The sequence below is a fragment of the Cyrtonyx montezumae genome, unplaced genomic scaffold (genome assembly GCF_038088225.1).
Source record: "Cyrtonyx montezumae isolate F1298 unplaced genomic scaffold, pur_monq_1.0 scaffold_8, whole genome shotgun sequence".
NCBI lineage: Eukaryota > Metazoa > Chordata > Aves > Galliformes > Odontophoridae > Cyrtonyx > Cyrtonyx montezumae.
In genome coordinates, this window is record NW_027072089.1 from 97,057,115 (window position 1) to 97,081,986 (window position 24,872).

Consider the following 24,872-nt stretch of genomic DNA (forward strand, 5'->3'; position numbering starts at 1 on the left):
TTTTAAAATCTAATATTTCTGGATAAAATTTACATCCTTTGTTCCCTTATTTAAAAATAATGGAGGAGAGGGGGGTGGTTTGTTTTTTTTTGAATAATTAGTTATGGCGTCTGATTGTATAAGAATTGCTCTATTGTTTGGACAGTATGACAGTCTCTTGTGTTTTAAAGATTTTTTTTCAGGCAAATGGCTTTTGAGAATGGCAGCATTTCAAGATTATGAAACTGCTGCTGATGGTAATGGTTCTGTGATAATTAAACTGTCCGCAGTCTTTTTTTTTTTTTTCTTTTGGTGAAATTGAGACAAGGGTAGTTGTGATTTCATCAAAGGCTTTGTTTGAGCTCTGGCAGCTGGCAATGCAGAGCCCTCTGCTAGCAGACTGAGCACCATCATGAGTTTTCACTATACATTTCCTTCATCAGCTGCATATTCATCACATTTCATCTTTGTCCATTTTGTAACAAGACTAGTCGTCTTCTTGGTGTTCTTTGTTGACAGGATGGCCAATTTGTTCTTTTAGTAGTAATGTATTAAAACTGGCTTTTGGAGGCTTCTTAACCAATTGTTAAAAGGTATGAAAGGCCCCAAAGATAGGAACCACATTCGCAATGGGAGTTTCTTTCTTTACATGACTGTGTAAGAAAACGCCATAAATTAGATGTGTTCCAATAAAGAAAATGTCATAAAATTGTAAAATATATAGGGTTGCTGCATTAAAAATTAAGAAGATTCCTTTTTTTATTTTAAAGAAATGCACAACTTATTCTCTTATCAGACCTTATCTTTATGTGATTTATGTGATTCTCTCTAATTATTTAGGACTCATAAAAAGTTTAAATCTAAGGGCAACTACAGGTTTTCATGTCTGAAGCAAAGCTGAGGTTTTTCACAGATGATTTTGTGTGTGTGAATTTGCCATGTAGACAACAGGTTATTTACTGCTTCCTAAGAAGTGTTGCTGTAAGTTAAGTCTGTCGAGATTAATGGAGATAGAGCTACAGAGCAGTGCATAAGCTTTGTTCAGATCAGTGGTGATACACTTGTTGTTCAGACTGTACATCTATTTACTGCTTTCATTAATAACTCACAGGGGACGACTGGCCACCATTGTATATTCTTGCCTAAATCCTTAGGGCACTCGTTTCACCTATCTCTAAACTGTGGTTGCAGTTTTACAGTGATCTAAATCATTTAAGTTCTAGATGATGCTGAAAGAAGTGAGAGCAGCGCTTTTACCTTGGCCATGCATTTTCCTTCCCTCATGGTTACACCACTGGAGTCTGTGCAGTGGCATGGACTACGAAACAGTTCCAGCTGAAAAGCAACCCAACAAAACAGGTTTATTTTTCCCTGGTTCCACTCCCTGGTTTGGCATGTGTCATGGCTGCATGAGCCCTGTTCACAGGGTCACTCAGTGAGGAAGAAGGTGGGGTGTGCATTCCTTCTGAGTAGCAGCTTATACTCAGCTTCTGCCAGGGGTGAAGCCATGCCTGCTGGCTTTCTGGACCCCACTGTGTTAGATTCTGGTTCTGCAACATGGATATAGTCTTACCCAGAGGGAAGAAACTTTCAAATAAAGAGGGAGTTCACAGAGATATGGTAAAACTTAAAGTGTTAAGTTCTTTAAGCTTTTTGGATGAAAGGCGTTGTATAAATAATGTTTGCATTAAACTGCAAAAAAACACAGTTTGAAATTTCAGGAATAGCTGTGGGAAATAATTTTAGGTCTGTATGAGGAAGGCATGTTATTTTAAGAGGGAAAATACAGAGAGAAAAGTTACAGCAGAGCAAAGGATAGTTAGAATAATGCAGTAATTCAAGGGTTTCAGTTACACAAAATAACCAGGTCTGTGTTCTTTAGGAAAGAAGGGGATCCTACTGAGGTAAGAGGGATTCCACTTGATATGTGTGTAATTTTTGAGGGAATTGAAAGAATGGGTCTTTAAAGGCTTTTGGAACCTGACTGGGGCAGAAGACAGAGAGTTATGAACAAGATATGAGATGTGCCATGTATGAAAATAATTGAGGAGAAATTGCTTCCTTGGAAAGATGGTTATTAACATTAAATAGCTTCCAGAGTGGAGACAACAGAGAATTGATAATGAATAGTGTTCGGGTATACATTTGAAAGAAAATATGTAGTCAACATGAGTGGATTTAAGTTAGGAAAGTGTCCTTAGATGCATTTTTGTCTTTTCTGAATGAGTGTAAATCTCTTAAGTTCTAAGTCTGTGGTTTTAGACAGCACAAGAAAGGAAAACATTTGCCACACCCTGGTAGAGCCAGTACCGTGGAAGTTATGGCATGTCTTTTTTTTATGCATATATTCTAGTACATTCAACAGATTACAAGTTTATGGCTTAATTTAAGTGGAATGTATTGTATTTTGATCAATCACTAGGCTGGGGTGTGTTTATTTGCTAGCTGAATTACAGTTTCACATTTGAGCAACATCTGATGTATTATGCTCTCTGGCTTCATGCAAGGTATTATTTTGGTTGATGTTATTGTATTTTGTCAAAAGAACACATATATTCAGTCAAACCGAGCATATATTTTTATAAGCAGATGGCAATTATAGTGAACATATATAGGTCAGAGATTGGGATTTCCTTCCTTTCAACCACAGCCTTCTCTTTTCCTGGATAGTTACCTCATAACATTGAAGTAGTCATAAGCAGTCATGCATACTTGAGATTAAAAATGGTTTCTCACAGTAGTGTTATATGACTAAATGCCAAACCCCCAAAGTACACTGAATCAATAAAAATTCCTTTTGGTCTGCACTGAGTATAGTAATACTGAAGCAAAGTGGCCATATCGTTTTATGTACCCACATCCCTTGGTGCTTTCTTGCAGGTGACGGAGTTGCAGATTTCCTCCCCTCAGTTCCAGGCTGTAAAGGAAATTAGTGAGGGGCAAATCTCTAAAGATTTGAAACTTACATTACTATGGTTTTTCTGTTTGAGGATATTTATTCATATTGTTTTGATTTGGAAGCTAAGCTGGGAATTTCACGAGAATGAGCATTTTCATGGGATTTATGGGATTTAATTGCCTTCTGCTTGATACGTTTTTCATGTTGTAACATGATTTTAATAATGCCTCATGTTTATGCTTTTTAGAAACGCGTTTCTTATATAGTCATCTGTTACCTGCCATGCAAAAGGCAGCCCTCCATTTGCATGGTAACAGAGTACTTTGATTATAAGCTTTTGAATTTAATTCTTTGTTATTATTTATTTGTTTGTTTGTTTTAAAAGAAAGCAGGTTCTCTGAAGTCCTAGTTTGGATGTATTAAACAATTGTATTAATCCAAAGCCATTCAGAGAGACTAGGCTGTAGAATCAAGGTGATGGTACAACTTATATTTTGCACTTGCATTTAGGCTTTGTGTTGTTGTCATTCAGTGTGTTTAGAGACTGGAGCTAACTCTCCAGTAACAGTTGAATGCTGTGATAATTCTGTAACTATAGTTTCACTGAGGAGTTGATTTTTTTTTTTGTCTATTAGATAAAAACAATCTGTGTAATGGATCACAGATAGAAAGATGGCTATGATTTTTGAGAACAGTGAGGTTTGAAATACTGAGAAAGCATTTTGAGAGAGGCCAAAAAAGAATGAGGCATTAGTATGTTTGGGCTTCTGTGAATTGGTTATTTCAATTGAAGGTTAAGTCAGGAATTGTAAAGATCCTAAAATCAATACAAAAAAAAAAAAAAATTAACTGAAATTGCAAAAACTTTTGCTTTGAGGAAAGATTTATGTAAGTATTTAGTTCATCCAAATTGCTCCACCTATCCTTAGAAACACTAATAGTACTTTGGATTTCTATAGCACTTTTCATCTTAGAACCTCAAAGCACTTTACAGGCATTAATTTAATTAAGTTTCACAGCGCTCCTGTGAGCTAAGTAATGTTTAAGTAAGGATCACTTTGCCCAGCACTGAAATGGAGCCACCCCTGGGGTGGAATGCGGTAAGTACTTAGCAACACTACACAACAGTTCAGGAGAAAACGTGAAGAAAGTACTGTATCCCACCGAGACTGCAAAGTGAATCTTGTTAGTCAGCATGTCAGCGTTTATTTAGAAGGAAAAGTTAGTTACTTTTCCTTCCTAACAATCGGTTAAATTCCGCCATCTTTCAGATGACTGCAGAAACTAGGAACTTGCTTTTAGGTCCCCCCAAATGATCTCTGCCTAACCATAACTCAACTCACCATGCTGGGATGCTCAGTTCAATGAGTTATCCCCTCAAATAAACACAGTCTCTAGTACTTCAGTGTTTTGATAGATACTGATTTAAAGAGTGGAGCATACCATCTGCTCTGTCATCAGCTGTGTACTGGCGGTTCCTTTTATCCTTGGGAGTTTATCATGCAGTTACCACACTGTCCAATCCCAGCTGTGTTTGTAAGATCAGAGCACAAGGTAACCTATCAAATTATGTCATGTTGCCAAAAAAAGTGGACCTTCTGATAGCTCATTCAGCTTTTACATCCAAAACTCAGCTAAGGTAGGTAGTGTTCAAATCAACTTTTATCAGAGTCTTAGTCTACAATAAAACCAGCCTGTTTGCAGGGATTTTGCTTTGAAGAGTAGCAGTTAATATTCCATAAACTTTGGACATGCCCAGGACGACTTGTGACATAACTGAGGTGGAAAGTGAAAGGGATTCATGCTAAGTGGTGCTCAGTAATTGCTTTGGGAAACAGCTGGGACATTTGAGTTGGGATATCCACAGATGAGCAATACACTGGTTCCTGAAAGCAGAAGAAATTTATTTTGCACTGTATGCAATGACGATATTATCTTGAGATGGGAAGAAATTGCTGTAACAACTCTGCCTTTTGGCTTTTGGCTTTTCCACCACATTTTGCATCCCCTTAATGTATATTTTATTTTATTATCCCACCATTATGCTACGTGTACTGTTTACAAAACAGTCTTCCTTTTCTTTTTTTTTCTTTTTACCTTCTTCATACACACTTATCCTTTCAAATGACTTTCTCTTTTTTAACATGACATTGAATTTTTATTATTTTTTCTGAAGTAAGTAGTATAGAGGGAATATAATGAGAAATTCTCTTCTGTCAGTGCCAACGGACAGGTGGTTCCCATTACAAGCTCAGCTGGAGCTTGCTCCAATGCCAGCACCTTCCCACAACTAAACTAATTCACTCATCTCTGCCCTTTTTGATGAGGAGTATGTAAAGGAAGTGAAACACAGTCCTGACAGATAAGGGATTACTGAAATGGCTTTTGTCATGGTTTGGGGATTAGGTTCGGTTATGAATCCCATTAACATTATCAGTCCTGTTTATGCTTGTGACAGTCACAAACAAGGACATTCTGCTGGCAGGAATTTGGCACCTGAAAAGTGATGGTGCAGGCACGCAGTCTGGAAAGGTGCAAGAAAACAATCTCATGATGGAGATCAAATTTCCTTTGCTTAGTTGAGCAATGGGGCCTTTTGCAAACAAAAGTATTGTCTATATACATGCTGTCTCCTCATGCTGTCCCCTCATGGTGTTCCCTAGGCCTTCTAGGGGAGGGAAGAGTGTGTATTTCTGAGTATATGCCTTTCTGAGAAAGAGGCCAGCTGGAAATAAACCCTAGTTTTCTTCAGCAGCGTCCACTCAACCAAATCATAGACTCATAGAAGGGACTGGGTTGAAAAGGACCTTGAAGATCATCTGGTTTCAATGCCCCTGCCATGGGCAGGGTCCCCAACCACTAGAGCAGGCTGCCCAGAGCCACATCCATCCTTGCCTTGAATGCCTCTATGGATGGGGCAGCCACAACCTCTGTGGGCAACCTGTTCCAGTGCATCACCACCCTCTGAGTGAAAAGAAGAAAAATTTTCCAAAGGAAAAATTTCTGCCTGAGATAGGAGAGTAGTTTGCAGAGAAGACACAAGGTCTATTAGAAAATGGAGCAGGAAATGCTGATTGTGGTCCATGTGGGTAACAAAGAAAAAATAAAGGGCAAAGTTTACCAGATCTTTGTGGTAGCAGAGAGATGGATGGGTCATGATGTGATATGGTAGAGGCAGAAAATTTTGAGTGGAGGAGGTCAGGAAGGATTGTTCAGTGGATTCTGAAGTATTAACACTAGAACCACTGAGAAAAGTATCAGGTGGCAGGTTTAAAAAAAAAAAAAAGTAGAAGAGGGCGCCCTTCTAGGTGATTTACAAATTGTAGATTCCCTTCCCGTACGATGTTATGGAAGCCCCAAGTGCAATTAGATTCAGTGATTCCATTTAAAGTCTGAAACTTAACTGTGTAGGAAAAACTAATTTCAGAGTTAATGAAAAGTGGATAAATTAAAATTATAATGATGAAGTTATCCATAAAATGTTGCAATGGATGGAACTAGATATTTACAGAATGATATTTTAAATTTACAAACTATTTGCAATTTTACGATAGGATATGCAATTATAAGCAATCTATTGCTTATATATTATAATATAAATATGCAATATTATTTAGAAGGAAGAAAATAGGAACCTTTGCTTTTTATTTCAGTAATTATCTTTTTAAGTTAATCTTAAGTCTTTATATTCCAGATATAACTGGCCTCCGGGTCACTGTTTTTGAATGAATTTCCACTCTATTTACCCAGCCATCCTTAAATTTGGTTTTCTATTTCAGTGATGGAACAAATCTTTCTTATTGTTTGAAAGAGTTCAGCAGATGCTTCAAACCAGAAATATGGTCCTGTGGCTTAGGTACCATAGATTATATTGCCTCAGCCTCTAGCCTTTTTGGTCACAAACTGCATACTGTGCAATATTCTTGCTGTTACATGGGGAAGATTGTTTATTTTTATTTTTGTAAATCAAATACAAACCAGGTGGTGAAAGGCTAAATAGCTAAGCTACAGTCAGGAAGTGGTTAGAAACAAAGCAACAGTAGCCTGTTGATTCTCAGCTGGATGACCCAATCGAGGGACCTAATCCCAGTTCTATATTTCTAAATTGTGAAGCCTCTGTCTTTAGTAATGTTATCTTCTGCATAGCAGCTGACAAGAATGGCTTTAGGGATTGAGTCTTTGATAAAAGGTGACGTAGAAGTGGATATAACTGTGTTCCTGGTATTTCTCTTTGTTGATGAATGTAGTAAAATTCTGTTTTTCTTAAATTTAGTGTTTAAACTATGAATTCTGCTACCTCAGCTCAGACAGAGTCCCACAAATCTGGGTGACGATTTCAGCACCCATCTGTCTTTGGTCTGTGCCCTCCATCAGAGGTGGCAGAGATGCCCCTGTGTTTCAGAAACAGCATTAAACAGTGCTCTTCCCTTTCCCTCTTACACCACATCAACTTTGAGCAGCTAGATTCCCATGCTTCCTGTTTTCCTACCTTGTGGGCTGAAAGGGATATTGTAGGACACTGCAGAAATGCCCAGTTTGTCCTCATAGACCTGCAGAATGCCTCTCTGAGCTGCACCATTTCTTCAGAGAGGAGCTTATTCTACCCTTGCTACTGTGTTGACAATAAAGCTGAAGGTATCTGGGGAAGTATGTCTGCCAGCGCTTTCCACTGCAGAAAACATCCATCTTAATCAGTAGGAACCTTTCCAGTATAAAGCTCCAATGTGAAGAGTACAAATTTCTAGTTTATAAAACTCAGATTTACTTTCCCAGGACCTGCAGCATCTCCACTCCATTCTTCCAATGACTGAGCACACGACCGATTTCCTATTCCTTAGTCATGGCCAGAGAAGCAAATTTGTTTAAAAAAAAAAAAAAGTACTGTTATTTTATAATGAAAATGATCTGGCAGTAGAAGGACTGATTAAAGCAAAGTTTTTTGCATAAAGAGAGTCATCTGGCTTTCAAACATATTCCAGAAATAAAAAGAGAAACCCACCAGACTATTATGTATCCTGTAGAGAAAAATCTGCTGAAGCTAAATGTGCATTTTTGTCTCCTTAGTTCCATAACTACTCTCTGACAAATGGGCAAACTATCCATGCTGGCTATAGTTTGCTCAGATATGTACTTTACCTAGACTTAATCCTTCTAAGTACTGACAAATTGAACTCACTATCAAAGCAATGACAATTTCAGTAGACAATGTGTGTTGGATTCAAGATCATTATCTCATACTTTGTATGACACTAGACATGAGATAAGTGATCTGTAATGTGCATATTACAGCTATTTTTTACTTCCTCTTTTGTTTTGTTTGATTTAAAGTAGAGATGAACAAAACCAGATAATGTTTTTCAAACCAATGTATTGCACATGTACACAGCTGGAAAAAAATTGGACCTAGAAATAAAGGCGACTTTTGAGCAGAGAAGTTTAACATTTATAGATGGGTTCCATTTTTCACTTACAGTTTTTACATCAAAAAGCTCAACTGGAAGTTAAGGGCTTGTTGAGTAGATTACTTGGTGAAATTCTATATTCTCTCTTATTCCAGACATATGACTAGATGGTTGTATTGAGATTACCACAGTCTAAGCCCTTCTGTTCTCTCAAATCTGTGAGCAGCAGAAGATTGTTGGCATATTTTTGAATATTACCATACTGTGTTTTCTTATCTGGTGTGCCTCAGTAAGGTGTAGCACTATAGAAGTTGCTTAATAATACCCAGTATTCTTTTAAAATAGTGGAATTGTGCACAGTTTAGCTCCAGCAGTGTTTTCTGTATGCTGTAGATTGCCATCAGAGTGTCCCCACAACAGAGGTACTCTCTGTTTAGTGTGCTTGTCCCAGGTGTGTAACTGTGCCTTCCCTTCCTGCTGCTCCATCAAAGTCATCTGTGTTGGGTCATTGCAAGGTTGTGTGGTGGCTGAAAGAATCTCTGTCTTCCTTGTGCTTGTGAAAATGTGATTTCCCAATCAGTACTTCATCCAGAACTATATTTTCAAAAAGATTTCTTCCTGATTATTTCATCTTGAAAATGAGCACCTTTTTTTACACATCTTTACAGTAAAGTGTTCACTCTATGAGTTCCTGTTCTTTCCGTTATTCAGTCCCTTCTTGTCACCTCAAAATGTTGTCTCTTTGCTTGTTCTCTCTTGTCAGTGAAAGTTTCTTCCACTGGGCAAGATTATTCTTGCTGTTCCAACTGTAATCTTGCTAATTGCTAGTTTTTTTTATATAAATCTGTACAAAAAATGCTACTGAAAGTAGCAACTCCAGGTTGTAGCTGAAGAGGATTTCCTCAAGCAAAGGTATGCAGAAAAATCTCCCTTCTCTTGAAGCAAAGCCTGGGAGGAGACAGTCAAGTACAGCCTAAAGTAATGACATCTCAAGGACTCAAGCAGTCATTGCGACTAGGCAGAGTTCCACAGAATTCACCTTCTGCCAGTTTCACAGAAACCTTTCCTAGGCACCCAGGGGCCTAGTGCTGTTACAGCAACCCTGCAGGATGGCAGTGCTGTGCTGAGGCGTGTGGTGGAGACCCTTGTTCCAGCACTGAGTGTGTGCAGAGGTGTGCCCTGGGCTCCCGCCAACCTGTCCATGTGGGACAGAACTAGCTTTGTGTCACAGAAAACATGGGGTGAAATCAAGCATCTCCAGCTAAAGGGCATTTTCAATATCATCTCTTCAAGTGATGCAATTTTCAGTACCATCATTTTTTACAGAACACTAACAACCAGGGCATTTCTTTTTCAGAGACAGTGAATTTATTCCACCTTTTTAAAATTACATTGGCTTTTTGATGCATAGCATTTAATGAAATGAACGAGTGGTGCAAGCCGTAGTTGCTGTTTTATTTAAATTCAGTGCAAACCTCTTAACAATGCTTGGTTATGGATGTTTTTCCAAGCTGAGTATATTATGCAATGTTAGGGTGTGGGCCTTTGATTTTGAGGGTGTTGATGCTCAAAAATTTCTCAATGGAAGCTACTCTGCTTGGCAAGAGACCAAGCAGAAAATGCATGTGTTGTTATTTGACACAAAGCAATTTAATGTATTTAAATGGGGTACTTTGATTTCCTGAAGAGTATTCTCCTAAAATTAGAACTCCAAAATATCTGGTCATATCATATCTAAGACAAATTTTCATTTTTTAACCCTTGAAACTTTGGGTAATCATAATATTTGCATTTTGTTCTTCTTTCCATGCCCTTCTTGAACCTCCATGGCCTATTTCTGATGTATTTAAAAAAGAGAGAGATCTCAAAAAAAAAAAATTTCATACAAATTTCACGGAAATTGTCAGGTGATTGTAAAGGAAAGGTTTGGATTTATAGTGGGAAAGTTCAACCATGAATTTAGTAGTTATATGTTCTATTGAATGTGATCTTGTGTAAGCGCAGTCTTACCTCAAAACCAGCCTAATTTGTGAATCTTGCTCAGGAGGATGTCAGTTGATGTGAAGGGCAGCTGAGGGTGTTGTGACATGAAATGAGGACACAGAGGTGGGTTTAGCTGGACATATTGTGAGAGAGGGAGTATGCAAATTTCTGAAAGAAACATGTATGAAACCTGACCATTCTTTCTGTTATTCTTTGCCATCACAGTTCATTTTACAGCAACATTGCCAATATGAAACTTCCTTTAAAAAGTTCATTTTTTTTAATGTTATTTTCTGTATTTTGATATAGCTGAGAATGAAAACCTGTCATAAAATCAAAACCTTTCCACAAAGCAAGACATTCAACTTTCGTAAGTCAGTTGTAATCATAGACTCAAAATATAAAAAAAGGCGCCCAATTTCATTACATTGCAGTCTCTCAGTCCTTCAGAGTTATATAAAGACCTCAGAAGAAGTGCTTCTGTAGACATAGGTGACAGTTCCACTCCTTGGCAAACATGATTTCAAAAGCAAGCTGTTCGTGCTCTCACTTCCCATTTTATTGTTTAATAGAAGCCAGGAGCCAAATTTCAAAAACGGTTGTGAAAATAGATACTGTGAGAGTGAAGGAATGAAAGGTGCCAGAAAGTTAACTCATCTTTTTAATACTTCAAACAGTTTCAAGTTGATTTATAGTTTTTATTTTATCTGAACAAGTTCAACTATCAGTAGATTTACGTTGTAAACTCTTGCTTTATCTTTGTTTTTCTTCCTCAGTGCTACAATTCAACATGATGAGATGCAAGTTGCCCTTTTATCTTCTTACTTTTAAGTTAGCAAAAAATGAATGTGGTAAAAGTTTTGTTACCAACTTGTTAATTTTTAATGTATATAAAGGGTGATACTATCTACTGTTTACAGTTTTAAAGAAATTGGTCTGAGGAGTGTCTTCCAGATATCAGATCAAATATAAATAATAGTGACAGTGCAGAATTTGGCAGTGAGTACACATACATATGTACATGATTATCTAATTATGTGCTATCATGTGGGCATATTTGCATCATGGTGGTAAAGTTCTTTTGGAGTTTTAATTTCAAGTATAGCATCTTTTAAGGGTTCACCAAGAATATAAGGAATTTGAAACTGCTGTCTTTAGAAAGTTTGCATTTCTCTTTTCTTATAGATAATGTCTGCTTGTCAAGGTGAAATAATACAAGTAGAGCACAGTTCACTAAGAAAATGAGCTTAGTGTTCTCAGTTTAATCCAAATTGGATAACACATTTTTCGACGCAATTGAGTGGCCTTGCTTTAAGAGAAGTACAAAACTGAATGAGCATAGAGGCCTTATTATTTGTTAGTGAGCTGAACTATATACTTAGAATGATGAGAAGCCCTTGTACTACTTCCCACCTGCTTTCAATTGCACTGCTTTTATAAGTATTGGTTTCGCAGTAAAAAAACTCTTTTAGAGAAATTCTGTTCTTTCACATTATGTATAGTTGAAAGGCTGCATACTTCAGCCTTTCACCTGCATTAATTGTGTAAACAAAAGTTGGGTATGTTTTGTGAGAAACATTGATAAAAATAGTATTGCTCGCAGTCTTTTGGTGTCTTAAAAAAAAGTAAGGTATTTTGTTCTCAGTAGACAGAGTAGTCAGGACCCCAAGTGTGTTAATGTACAAGAAGAGTTTGGACAGCACTTTTCATGCATGGTGAAACCCTTACGTTGATCTTCATTGGCCCCTTCCAGATGAGGATATTCTGTGACTTTATAACTCTAAAAGCCTTTATTATGTTGTGCATTACTCTTGTGTTTTTGCTATTGACCAAAACCTACTTTTGAGGGGAAGTGTTTTATTCTCTGTCTAATCTTAATGACTGCTCCGTAAATGTTGACTTTTGGGGTGTGAGAAGTCTTAAATAAGTTCTTGTGAGTTCTAATGATATGATGAGGGATCAAATTCACATGTTAAGAAAGAGTTCATTCCAGTCCATGGAAAGTACTATTTTCATTGAAAATACACAATCAGACAGAATGTCAGTGATGAGCTTTCCACTGTGACAGTATACAGAATGGGGTTCATTCACCAATTGGAAAGTACTAGCTCAAAGATAAGATTTAGTGATGGCATAGCCATAAATCTTCAGTCTGATATGGCTGATACTCAGCTCAGAGATGTTGAGCATGGGAACCTGATTTTGATGGCTTTGAAGCTAACTCAGGGTACGTATAGGAGCTGTTAAATTTCAATTCTGTGTTCAACATGCAGTTCTGTATAGGAACTGAAGTTACAGTACACTGGGCATTTCAGATGGCTTTAGCCTGATCTGGGGTTAAAGAAAGTGCGAGCTAAGTGCTGTTATCAAATACTCAGTCAAACAGAAAATAAGGCCTTCTTTTTCATATGGTCTTGGCTGGTTCAGATGTGCCAGAGGAGGAACTTAAGGGTGTTGAAAATAGCTCCTAAGGCAGAAGCCAATGCTAATAAACAGTTCTGGAAGTATTGTGAAAGGTTTAAGTATAGTCTGGATTATTGCTATTACTGTGTTAAATCACAGCAATTGCTTTGAACGATTAAGTGGAATGACCATCAATGAAAAGCCTTCAGGCTCTGTTGCAGACACAGGGACGGGTGTGGCCATGGTCAGAGCTCCCAAATGTTACTTTGGATGCTGTTACAGATACAAAGCAGGGTGTTGCATGATATTTCCAGAATCTGGCAGATTTTAGTTGGGTTTGGATATTTTTTATGTACCTTGGCAGGCATGTACAAGCCTGCAGCATTGCTGTACAGCAATCTCCATTAATAGCTGAAGTAACACCTACTGGTGGGGCAGAGGCAATCAGCTACAGGCTGCTGCTGACTTATGACTTCAGTTGATTCATGATCCCACTGAGTCTCGCGGGTCACTTTTTGCTCCTACCCTCAGGCCATTGCCAGTACCTGTCATCATTTGAGCACACACTGATTGAGAAAGAAGGAAGCTGTAGACAGATGAGCACATGCCTTTGAAGAAGACATACAAAAGCCCTGTAGTATTTCCTTTAGCTAATTAAATTAGTTAAAATTATTTATTCAGATTTATAAAATCTCTAGATAGATTGCACTGTTAGAACTCAGTATGACAAAAGGGCACGGAAAGGCCTCACACAAATAAGTGATTTATTTAAAGCTGCAATTAGGCTTTATTATCCTCCTCCTCTTGTCACTGTCTTTTGTGAAAGTGCCTGGAAAAATAAATAAAACTTAAAATCCACCAGGTTTGGGTACTGTCACGTGAAGGTGGCGTTACATACTGGATAAAAAGATTTGTAGACTGGTTTTGAGAGTAAATAATGGTGGAGAACATTTTGGTTCTGAAATTTGGAAGGTGAAGAAGGTTTAGAAGTATTTCTAGGAAGTCATTCAAAACCTTGGCTTCCATGGGAGGTGGTGTTGCAGCATCTCAGAATACAGGTATCTTGGTACGGTCCAGTTGAGTTTAACAAGCATTCTATCATTTAATGTGTCATCCATTCATGAATGTGATAGATAGGAGAAAAACTAATTCTTTTTTAAATCTGTAATTTGTTAAAGTTGAGTAGGCATCATTTTCAAAACTACTGCTTAAGGACTCGATCTGGTTCCACATATGGAATTATTCAGGCAAATTATATTTTTTTACAGCAGCATTTTAATTCTCCTATGTGGATGAAGAAGATCTGGCCAGGTTATGTGTGAACTGGTGAACTATTCCACTATGTTTAAAAGGACTTTGCTTTCCAAGCTTCTTGGTAGTCCTATGGCAATGCATTAAGTGTTGCTAATACTTGGGCGTATTTCAGAAGTGCCACTGTTTTATTTGTATTCCTAGAGGCTCGACAGAAGGGTAGATGCTCCCTTAAGTACTGTATTTGAAACTTCGTAACATATTGGTTTCACTGTTCATATGCTTTACTGTTTTCTTGTTGATCATTTAAAACTAAAACTTTGATTTGATCTTCTCCTTTTCATCTTCATGCAGAATGAAATTAGTGGCTTTCACACTTTCACAATCATGGGTTTCTGCTGGCCCATTTCTTGCAGATGATCATGTCTTTGCACCTCTAGCTGGAAAAACTGCAAGATTTATGTTTATTTTCCTGTTTAATGTGGTTTCATGGGCTGCATACCATGACTTCATAGATGACAGATTGGAAAACTGTTACACAGCATTGCAAGTAAGGGTTAAAAGGCAAGCGTGATCTGTAATTTAACTCACAGCTCCTCTCAAAACATCTTACATGTGATATATATTGCTATTCTTCTGACAAAATCCCTCATTATAGAAAGAAGAGCAGCAACTGCAAATACACTGGGAGAAAAGCAGTAACATCTTGCAAGATCCTAGCAGCAGGCAGTGTGGAACTGCTTCTGCCTACATTTTGATAAATCTTCATCTACTGTGCTTAAATTTCAGGTTTGCTGAAATCTGTCTCAATAACAACTTTTTTTTTTTTCCAAAAAAACTATCGCCTTGAGAGTCTCCAGTGAGGCTTTTGTAGCTCTATGTGACCTTTGATGTAAAGCTCTCCCACAGTGAGAGATCAGAAACACCGTGTGTAGAAGCAAAGATTCCTTTGAGAACACTGCAGACAAAAAAGCATCTGTTTCTTAAGGAAGTAAAAGTTAAGCAAATTTGTATCAAATTAAATGTGATGTATGATTAGGTATTTCCTTGGGTGATGTCACTAGGTTCTTTTTAGACTAAAAAAAATTTAAAAATCCATACTAGCATTACTTGCAAGTCACATGCACAGGAAAATGGAAAAGATTTTTACTTTTAATCCTTTCTCTTTCAGAGTCAGCATTGTTTGTTAGCATTTATATTTCATTCAGATAAAAAATTTAGCTCTTATTTTTATTTTTATTTTTTTCTGTTTTGCTTCCTTCACAGCCACTCTTTTATGCCAGTGTTTCAGATACCATCAGCAAAGTCAAGAAGGAAGAGACAGGAAAAAGGGAGAAAAACTATACACAAAACATTATTTAGGAAAGCATTTAAGGCTGTGCTTGGATTCTTTGCTGGGAAAGTGCTTAGGCATACACCCAGCTCATATCAATAGTTTAAGCACAGTACTGATATATTTAATTCTGCTGATCTCAGTAGAACATTTGCTTCAGTGATTGGAAGCAGCTTTCTGAACTGGAACTGCAGCTGATTCCATATCATACATAAGTGGTTAACTACTCTCCCAGTGAGTAAACATGAGTCTTACAACTCTGGCCTATGAGCTTCTAAGTAGGAATGGATTTATGTTGTTGAGGAACTCAATCACTGATTTGAAGGTAGCTTGTGAAAACATGATCTCTACCTTCTTGGAGAGGCATACTACATTGCATATATAAATAAGAACAAATAACTGTATCCTAGATGCTGTCTTCAATCGTAGGTTTGTGAGCCTTATCTGTATCACCTATGGAAGAAAAACATTAATTTAGGTATAAAGAAGACTGTTGAGTCTCCTCTGACAGGCATGTTAGCTTCGAGAATGTCTGAACTGCCTTTAGGTTATCTCAGGTGGATGAGAAGCAGACTAAAGGTAAAGCAGCCCCAAAGGCAGCTCTTTCTCAGCCATCCAGTATCTCTCTTTGAATCTGTAGTTAGGTTCAGCTACTCCGTCTTATTGATAATGTGTAAATAATTAGAACTTTATATAACCACCAGAATAAAATTACTTGCTCTTTCTAGTATCACTAGAGCTCAATTCAAGAAGCCTGTGATCTAAGGCAGTTAGTTGTGTTGAAGTAAATCAACTCATTTACATGAAGCCAAATTTCTTATTTTAAGTATCGTGCTTGCAGAGAACAGTAACTTGAATATAACTTTACTGTGGAAATCCCATTGCAGTTTTCTGAACATTTGTAATACTGAATTGCCTGTCTATAAAAGTTCAGCTTGTTTTCCCTGAAGTCACAGAAAATGATGAAAGCTATATTACTCTCCTGCAGTCTGACTATACTTAGTTTTTATTGCTTCCTGAGTGCATGAGAAAATCCGTACATTTAAAACTGTTACTTTCATCATTTCAGACCTTAGTTGGAGGCATGTTGGCTTCCAGCAGTCCTTATGGAGGTGCTAAAAGGCTCAGGCCTGCAAAGTGCTACCCTCCCTCTTGTTCTGCCAATTTTGGTGTGAACATGGAAGGCCCAGAAATTTCCTGTCGTTGTTCAGAAATGCACAAATTTAGGCCTTAATTGGATCATCAAATTTCAGCTGCTTTCCAATTTTTGTTTTAAGTGCTGAAATTGCTTTTCTAGCTACTATTGTCAAGATAACTTGATAATAGTAGATAGACGTACCCAGGGTCATAGTTTCCATCTGTATGAGACAAGACTGATATCAGTGGAAAAGTAGGAGAAATAAGGAGGGTTACATATTTTAATATAGTGAGCTGTTAAGACAATTAATGACACTTACCAGAATACTCACCAAATTGTTGTCTCATTACACCTCTATCCCCCCAAAATCATTATTTGCATTTGCAAAGGTAAGATTTCAGAACAACATGCAAATATGGATTTTTGCTGAACAATGGAAGGAGAGTTAGACAAGAATGAATCTGTTACTTTAATACAGTCTTCTTAATTGTGTTCTTTTTCTTTTAAGCCAACAGAGACTTATCAAAAGATTGTACTTGGAAAAAAAACTCGTAGAGAATTTTTCTCATATAGTGTAGCTTAAAAGGAATGTGTGAAATTCAAGTTTGGAAAGTATTACACAAAAGCTTTCCTTTTCCATTTTTTTTTTCTTTTTTTTTTTTCCCCAAACAAATTTTCCTTCTAAACTGCCTCTTTACCAAGCCCTTTCTCCTGCAAGACTCCAAAGGAAAAATGACATCGAAGGATAAAATCCTACTGTATGCTATTTCCAGAATAATCCATGGAAATCTTGAATATGATTTTATCACTTCCACTGCAATGTTCCATTGTTAAAAGGAACAACATACTGAAGAGTAATCAGTCGCTGAATTCTTGCTGGTATGCAAAACAAATGTTTCCTTGAATATTACAAAGCACTTAGGAATCTGTAGCACCTCAGGTCTGTTGTATGATAATAGGAATTAGAAGTGGAAAACTCCTGTTATATCAGCTTGACCATCTCCTTGACACTGCCAGACAGTTGTCTTCATTGCAGTACTTGTTCTAATTTGCAAATGTCACAAGCCATGTGGCTTCCACTACTTCTTTTAGAAGAACGTGGCATTAAAGCAAGCTGAATATTCCTTTCCTTGATCCTTGATTTCTTTCCATTTTCTTGATCCTCTTTTGTATCTCTTCATTGCACTAAACAATTCCTAATGTTACTTTGCCTGTAGCTATTTTCTCTTTGCTGTTTTCCCTGGAATCACAAAATTACTTGCACTGTTCTGTTTGGATTTGATTCTGTGTTGTTGTATCTTTTTGGTACTGAGGAGCCATGGGCTTTTATGTACTGTTCTCTGGAGACAAAAAAAAAAATGTGGAAAATCTCTACTGGAGAAAGTCATGTTTACATAACTTATTCTGTGTCCATAGAAGTTATACTTGCAGTAGAAGCACAGTGTAGGTCCTAAACACTTGCCTGAATCAGACTCATTATTCATAAAAAAAGATGCTGTGGTGGTTTTTTTTTCCTCCTCTAAATCTAGAATATTTCTTAGACTGTGCTTTCCTGAAGTTGACATTGGACAAAGCCTAATATACTTTGCATGTACATTTGCTGAAAGCTTCATTATGGCAATTGTATTGTGTGTGAAGGATAACTGTACTGCTTTGACTCATTTAAGATGCAGGCACATGCTAACAAGGACAGAGTTCTGTGAATATATATTTTTTTAAATCTCTGACTAAATTAGAGTATTAGAAAATCTGTTATTTTATGACAACCTCCAAAGATTAATTTGATTTTCTCTTTTACTCCTGGAATGAAGTATTTCGCCTAGGTTTGGGATCTGTTAAGTGTAAAAAAAAAAAAAAAAAAAAAAAGAAAATCAGGGAAGTTGTGTTTATGATACTTCACTGTGAAGTGAAAATCCAAAAAAATTTGGAAATATGAAAAATAACTTAAAGATTTACAGTTTTACAGCCAAATTGATCTGACAAATTCAGCAGGAATCTGACAAATGGGTTGTTTGACCTACATCTGCATCTTTTAAAGTAAAATATCCCAGCTTGCTTAGTATTAGCTGAACTTTATGGAAGTAGATGATGAATGATGATATTATCAAGGAGATTGTAGGCGATATTATTGATATTATCAAGGAGATGTCAGCTATGAGATGTGATCGACCTATAAGAGTAGAAGGTATCTGTAATATATACGCCTCATATCCATGAAGGATCTTAGGTCTTCCTGCAGACTGTCTCTGGGTGGTAGATTCCCCGCCATTCATATGAAAATGGTGGAAAATCTTACCCTAGAGCTAACTTACTCCTGGAGTTTTGCCTATCTGTCATGGTGATTACTTGGAGGTTCTCTTAATAGTCAGCTGTCCAATCTGTTTGTCTGAGAAGTCAGCAGAACAGCACAATGAATCAAGCGGGCAGAAGACCAGCTACTAGGGGGATTACTTCTCCCCAGGAAAAAGCAAAGAATTCTATCTATGCAAAGAAACACTCTGGTTTTAATATAGTTTAATCTATCAAACTTTAATATACATGGCCCGAATGTATATATTGTCTTTTGACAGTAAATTATTAAAGAGCCAACATTTCTGAAATATTTGGTAGGATTTTTGGTTGCATGGCATGTTAAGATATAAACCTGATGAAGAATAAATCTAAGCATTGACATTTGTGTGGCCATAATTAAGTTTTAGATTTTTCTTCTGCATATTTGCCTTAGAATTCACTGAATTAGTGTACTGCCCTAACATAAGCTGGTAGCTAATTAGAAAGAACCTGCTTTTTGACCACTGAGGGACAAACTCATTTTTAGGGATTCATTTTGCAGCAAGAAATAATCTGTTCAGGCTGAACTGTAAATGTGGCTATCTTTAAATGAAAAAAATCAATTCCCTAAAGCAATTTGCAAGTTTTCCTAGAAAATATATCAAAGATTTGATAGCTGATTGTGATAAGTCAGGTATTTGGAGAAAATAGGTACCTTTCAGTTAAAATTCGGTCTCCAATGAAAATGCATTTCCCATGCTAATGACCAATTACTTTATTTCACAATGGATAAAATGCTTTTTACACAATTTGTGTCCCTGTGAGCATATTCAATTTGCTTTGTAATATCTTTGGGTTATTATTATTTTTTTCTGTAGTTGTTCCTGAATGGAGTTCAGAATACTGTTATTAAAGGGCTGCTTAGAAAGCTCTATATTACTTCAAAGTGGCCATCATCCTCTTGTTCTTCTTTCCATGTTGACATCTATGAACATAAGCTAGACCCTTTTTTAGAATATGCTTATTTCCAGTTTTAATATTATATATATAATGATAGTATACATATATGAATGAATAATAATAAAAAAATCACCATGATTATTAGAATAAGAACTTAGCTCCTTGGGAATTTTTTGTAATATTCCTGGTTGGTTTTCGTAGCGTTCAAATTTTGTAATTTTACAGTAGATAAATGTCATGTGTCTTGGGCATTCTCCAAATGTAAAGCAGAAAGATGTGAAGAAAGTACAGAAATGTATAGCATTATATACATATAGGAGTCTGAACTCTTAACCATTTACAGCTTAATAGTCCTAAGATCTGTGACCTGTTGCATACCTCTTTACCTTTTCCAAAACATATGGGAGGTAATTCAATCTACTTGTTTTTTTCCTGCTGGCAACTCTAATACTTTTGGGGTGATGTGGTTCTCGATAGAAAATGTTGTATTGAAGATGCATATGGATATGTGTATGTACGAAATAAGATGTAATAAAAAATAAAGATTTCAGTGTTAAACAACACAAGCACACCACATTCATTATCAGGATAAAAATAATGAGAGGACAACTTAGTTGCTATACTTCAGAAAATAAAGAAATAAAAAGGTGTTACCAAGTGATTGTAATTTTCTCTAGTGCCCCTTTTCACTGTCAGCCTGAATTGCTATAATGCCCATGTCTGTAGAATTTCCATTGAGGATTACAGCCTAGGGTCATGAATGCTCAAGAACTTTGTAAAGTGTTTACAAGTTAATTTAAAAAATAATAATCTGTGAACATTTGTTAAGCATTGACGGTGTTACTTGTTACCTCCTTGGTGCTTGTTATCTCCTTTGTGTTACACTGCTATTACGTGTTACACTGCAATTACATGTCAAGATTAAGTTAGAATGACAAAAGAACATTTTAGCAAGGTTTATAAACACTGCTAAGCGCAAGGTAAAGGCTACCCTGCCATTTTGCAGCAGTTTGGAAATTCAGCTGCTAACAGCTTTGTGTAACTTGGACCCTTTGTATTGCAGTTAGTAGAGGACATATCTAAAAGTGAGTGATGGAAACTGTTGTCTCACATTATCCATCCCGTGGTGTATATAGCCCCTTAGGACAAAGAGGAGATCATGGAATGAACTCCTTGCTCTCAGGCACGCTTGCTAAATGAAAAGCAAATTTATTTTATTTACCCAGTTCTTTAATGAATGAGTCAGTTCATGCTTCCCACTCATTTGTCTTCTGTCACTCCCCTTTCAGGTTCAAAAGTCTGATCATTTCAAAATTATGTATGCAGTGATCAGTGGCTCACTGGTGACTTGAGAGGGAATGGTAATGCTCACTCTCAGTTTATGATTCCACAGTAAGTGGTACTGAATACTGATCAAGTCCAGTTTTCCCTGTGAAAGCACACTGCAGGAAAGCTTGTAGCTTGTCCATCATGATGATCAGTCTTCAGCACTGCATTTAATTCAATGGTTTCACACTAATCCCTTTTGCACAGCAGGCTGAATTGAGATAAGCAATATATTGTTACATTCTTAAACTTGCTTAAAAATGTTTTGGATCATGTCCATGGAATAAAGATTATATGCTAAGAAAAAGGAAGCTGTATATACTTTCTCAGGCAGTTTATAATGTTAATCAAAATTATTAGCAGTGAGAAGATGGTGTTCTAAGAAGAAAATTATGCTTTCCGGAAACATGGCTTGAAGGTGCTAGGAAAAATCTGACTTCTTCTGTTAACACACACACACACACACAAAAAAAAAAAAAAAAAAAAAAAAAGAGCTATTCACTTTAGTCATCTGGAACATTTAGTTTTGCATCCAAAAATTTATGAAAAAGTTACTTGAAAACTGTAGTTTCTTCTAAGGCTGTTTTATGACTGATCTACAAATAGCAAAATTTCCCATCAGGCCATGAGGTGGGGTGGCTTTTTCCTCTTTCCTTTTAGATGGGAAGAACCGATGAAAGTGGTGCCTCCCTTCTCTAACTTAATCTGAACTCAAAATAACTTTTTGTTCTCTTGTTTTAACAGCCCTTTTTCTGAGTCACTGTATGAAAGAGACTGGGAAGTGTTGAATATTGTAGATTAAATACTTCAAAGCCAACTTTGACTTAGTTGTATGCATGCTTCAGAGTAGACTAATGTACAATAGCATCCAAGAAACTCAGCCAGTAATTCATGAGAGTCCAAAATGTTCTCCTTAGGATGAATCATAGCAGCATAAATGATAGGACTGGAGAAGATCTCTTAGGTCATCCAGTTGAAAGCCTGCGTATCTTCTTCACTAATCCCCACTAGGATTTCTACTGCCCTATCTTGACAAACCTCTCATATCCATGAGTCATCCACCTCCCTAGGTAGTTTCTTCCATTGCCTAATGCTTTAACCTGAACATCTTTAAACCTTACTCAATAATGCTTAGTATGAACAATTCGTGACTACAATAAATGATTCTTTTGCCTCCCTTCTCCTCCCTTATTCATGCTCAAATGTCATCCCTCCTTTTATTTATTTATTTATTTGTCTCCAGGAAGGTTTTTTTTTTCTTCTTCTGTCTTTGGTGTTTTTGTAAATGATTTTCTTCAATCTTTTGGTTTTCAGTTTTCAGTGCTCAAAAATACAAATACCAAATGAACTTTCTGTGCCTCAGTGATATTTAGTATGCATTAAGTCATGCATTTCTGGAGATGAATTGGCATGATTGAAATATTCCATATCTTTGCTTATAGAAGCGGCTTTCACAGGGGTGCTAATGTGCTCTGACAAATACACAACATAATTTGAGAGTTTTATTAAGTGGATGAAGGTGAACTCCATTTTTAGCTTCAGATGCATGCAGTCTCATGTTCTTAATCAGGACATTAATTTAATGACATGCTTTAAATTTTGAAAACTTATCTCCAGAAACTCTTGGGGTTGCCTACTACACAAGGATTAAGGTTTATTATGGTTACTTTCAAAAGCACTGTTTCCCAGTTTATTGCTGTTGAGTTATGATATACATTTGCCTAAATATGTGCTCAGACCACTATTGTTCTGTTGGGATTTTTGTGTTATCTGAAAAATGAAACACATAGATTTTTTCTAATGGGAAATATGGAGGTAAAAGGGTAAGTAAAGCCTCTTTTTTTTTTTCTTTTCCTGATGAATTACAATAGAGGAGCCTTCATCTACAGAATTTTTAACTTTATACCAGGTATTTCTTAGGTTCTGCCAAAGCTTGTCAGGATAAACTGATGATAAACTTCTACAAATAGCATATGGCAGTTAAATTAGTGTGAAATTTATGTTGTTCTCCTAACTGACTAATAAATGCTGTGCATTGAAAAATACAGAGGAGAGGTGGGAAGGCTCATGACTGCAAGCCATGTTTTCATATTGCCGCCCATTTTAGAGTTACACAATAAAAATTGCTGCAGTCTATACCTCATCTGTCAGTTCGTCTCTCCTGCAATTTACTCATGTAGGAGTTCTTTGATCGGCGAAGAAGTATTCCAGGTTGCCTATAGTTGTGTATAGTGCTGTCAGGCAAATCTATGTGAAACTGAGGTAACTCCTGCTGTATTTTGTCAGTTTTGCCAGCCCAAAATTACAGCTAACGTATCAGGTTTAGCTGATCCACTGTGTTTCACAGTCTTGAAAGTAACCATTGACATTCCTCATTTTGTCACAGCAATTTAGAGAAATAGACGCGGGAATTATTTGTAAGAAATCCATGTCATGGAAGTAACAGTTTGTGAAAGCGGTATCCCGGGTGCTATTTTATGTCGGCAATAATTATTTTTCCTTTACAATTTAAGAATTGGATTTTAATTTTTAATCTTATGGCTTCAACCTACTACTGGTAAATACACATTAGGCAATTATGGTCTTTTCACAAACGTTTATTCTCTCTCAGTATTCTGCAAAGCCTCTTCACTATTTTCTTGCTGTTTACCTCTCAGACGTGCTCTAGCTGAAGTTCTCAAATGTAGTTATGTAGACACTGAAGGCACTGTGCAGTAAGCACTGTCACTCATCTTGAGGCGTGCACCTCAGTGGGCAGTGCTAATGCACAGCTCAGTACCTCTAGGTCCTTTGGTAAATCTTCGGCTGTTTTTTTGTGGACAAACAGCTGACATAAGCATACCACTTTTTTTTTTTTTTTTCTGTTTCTTAACTATGTGTATGTCCCAACTTTTCTAGGAGTATGCAGAAAGTAGTTTCCAAACTCTTGCAAACTCTTCCCTAACTGTGGCGGGAAATGAAGGTATTCTCTGGTGTCTTTTTATGTAGCGCAGAGAGCTGTAAACATCTGCAGATGTGATTTCAACAAAGTTACATGGTCAGGAACAGGAACTGAGGGCTCTGCAGTGGCTTCTGTGGTTCAGAACTGCATTTTGCTACGTGGCCCATTTCGTTGCGAATGCATGTCTTCTAAGCTCTTCTGCACTACTTCAGTGGGGCTTTCCTCAGCAACCATCTGCTTTTAAGATTATTCCCATAATGTATTTTAGATGGAATCTTCTTTTATCTTCTCTGAGCCTTGTTAATCTCTCAGGTCATAGAGCAGTATTTCTTTCTCCTCTCCAGTGGCTGTAGCCCATCTGGGCTTCCCACCTTCCACACATTTCATTATCATGCTACCTACCTCCATCCTCTAGATCATTAATGGAACAACATGGGACCTGCTGCTGGTCCCTTTGTCATCTCAGCATGTGCTGTCTCGTAAGAGTTTGGAACAAAGGAACTGTCATTTGAGGATTGACCTTTGTAAACCCATGTCAGCTCTTAACATGCTGTTTTGAATTGTCCTTAAAAAAAAAAATACAAACTTCAGCAAGGGGGACCTCTGAGTCCCTTGGGGGGCTTGGGCTTCCAGCTGTTGCTGAAATGTTACCGCTTTAGTCTTTTGTATCTTGGCAATTTTACCCTTGATCTGCTCTCTGTTAGCCTCACTGACACTTTGCTTCAATCTCAAGGCTTGAGGTAAAATTTGTTTAACTTACCAGCAGCCATGAAAACCATCCATGCATATGCTGAAATCCCCAAGCACCAAAAGACATTGATAGTGCAAACAAAAAACTGTAAAACAAAACATGAGAAAGTAATGTGGATGTTGTTCATGTGGACTTGCTTGGAACTAAATGACAGCCTTTAGTTTATTATTTTCTTACATGATGTAGATTGTTTGTGATAAATTCTGTGTGAAGGCACTTGGGTTTTACAGACAAT

At 37.0% G+C, this 24,872-nt stretch overlaps 1 protein-coding gene across 1 annotated transcript in view; it reads left to right on the top strand.

Annotated features, from left to right (window-relative positions):
• BBS9 (Bardet-Biedl syndrome 9) overlaps positions 1-24,872 on the top strand; it is a 278,937-nt gene that overhangs the window by 250,461 nt on the left and 3,604 nt on the right. The gene's annotated exons all lie outside the window — the stretch shown is intronic.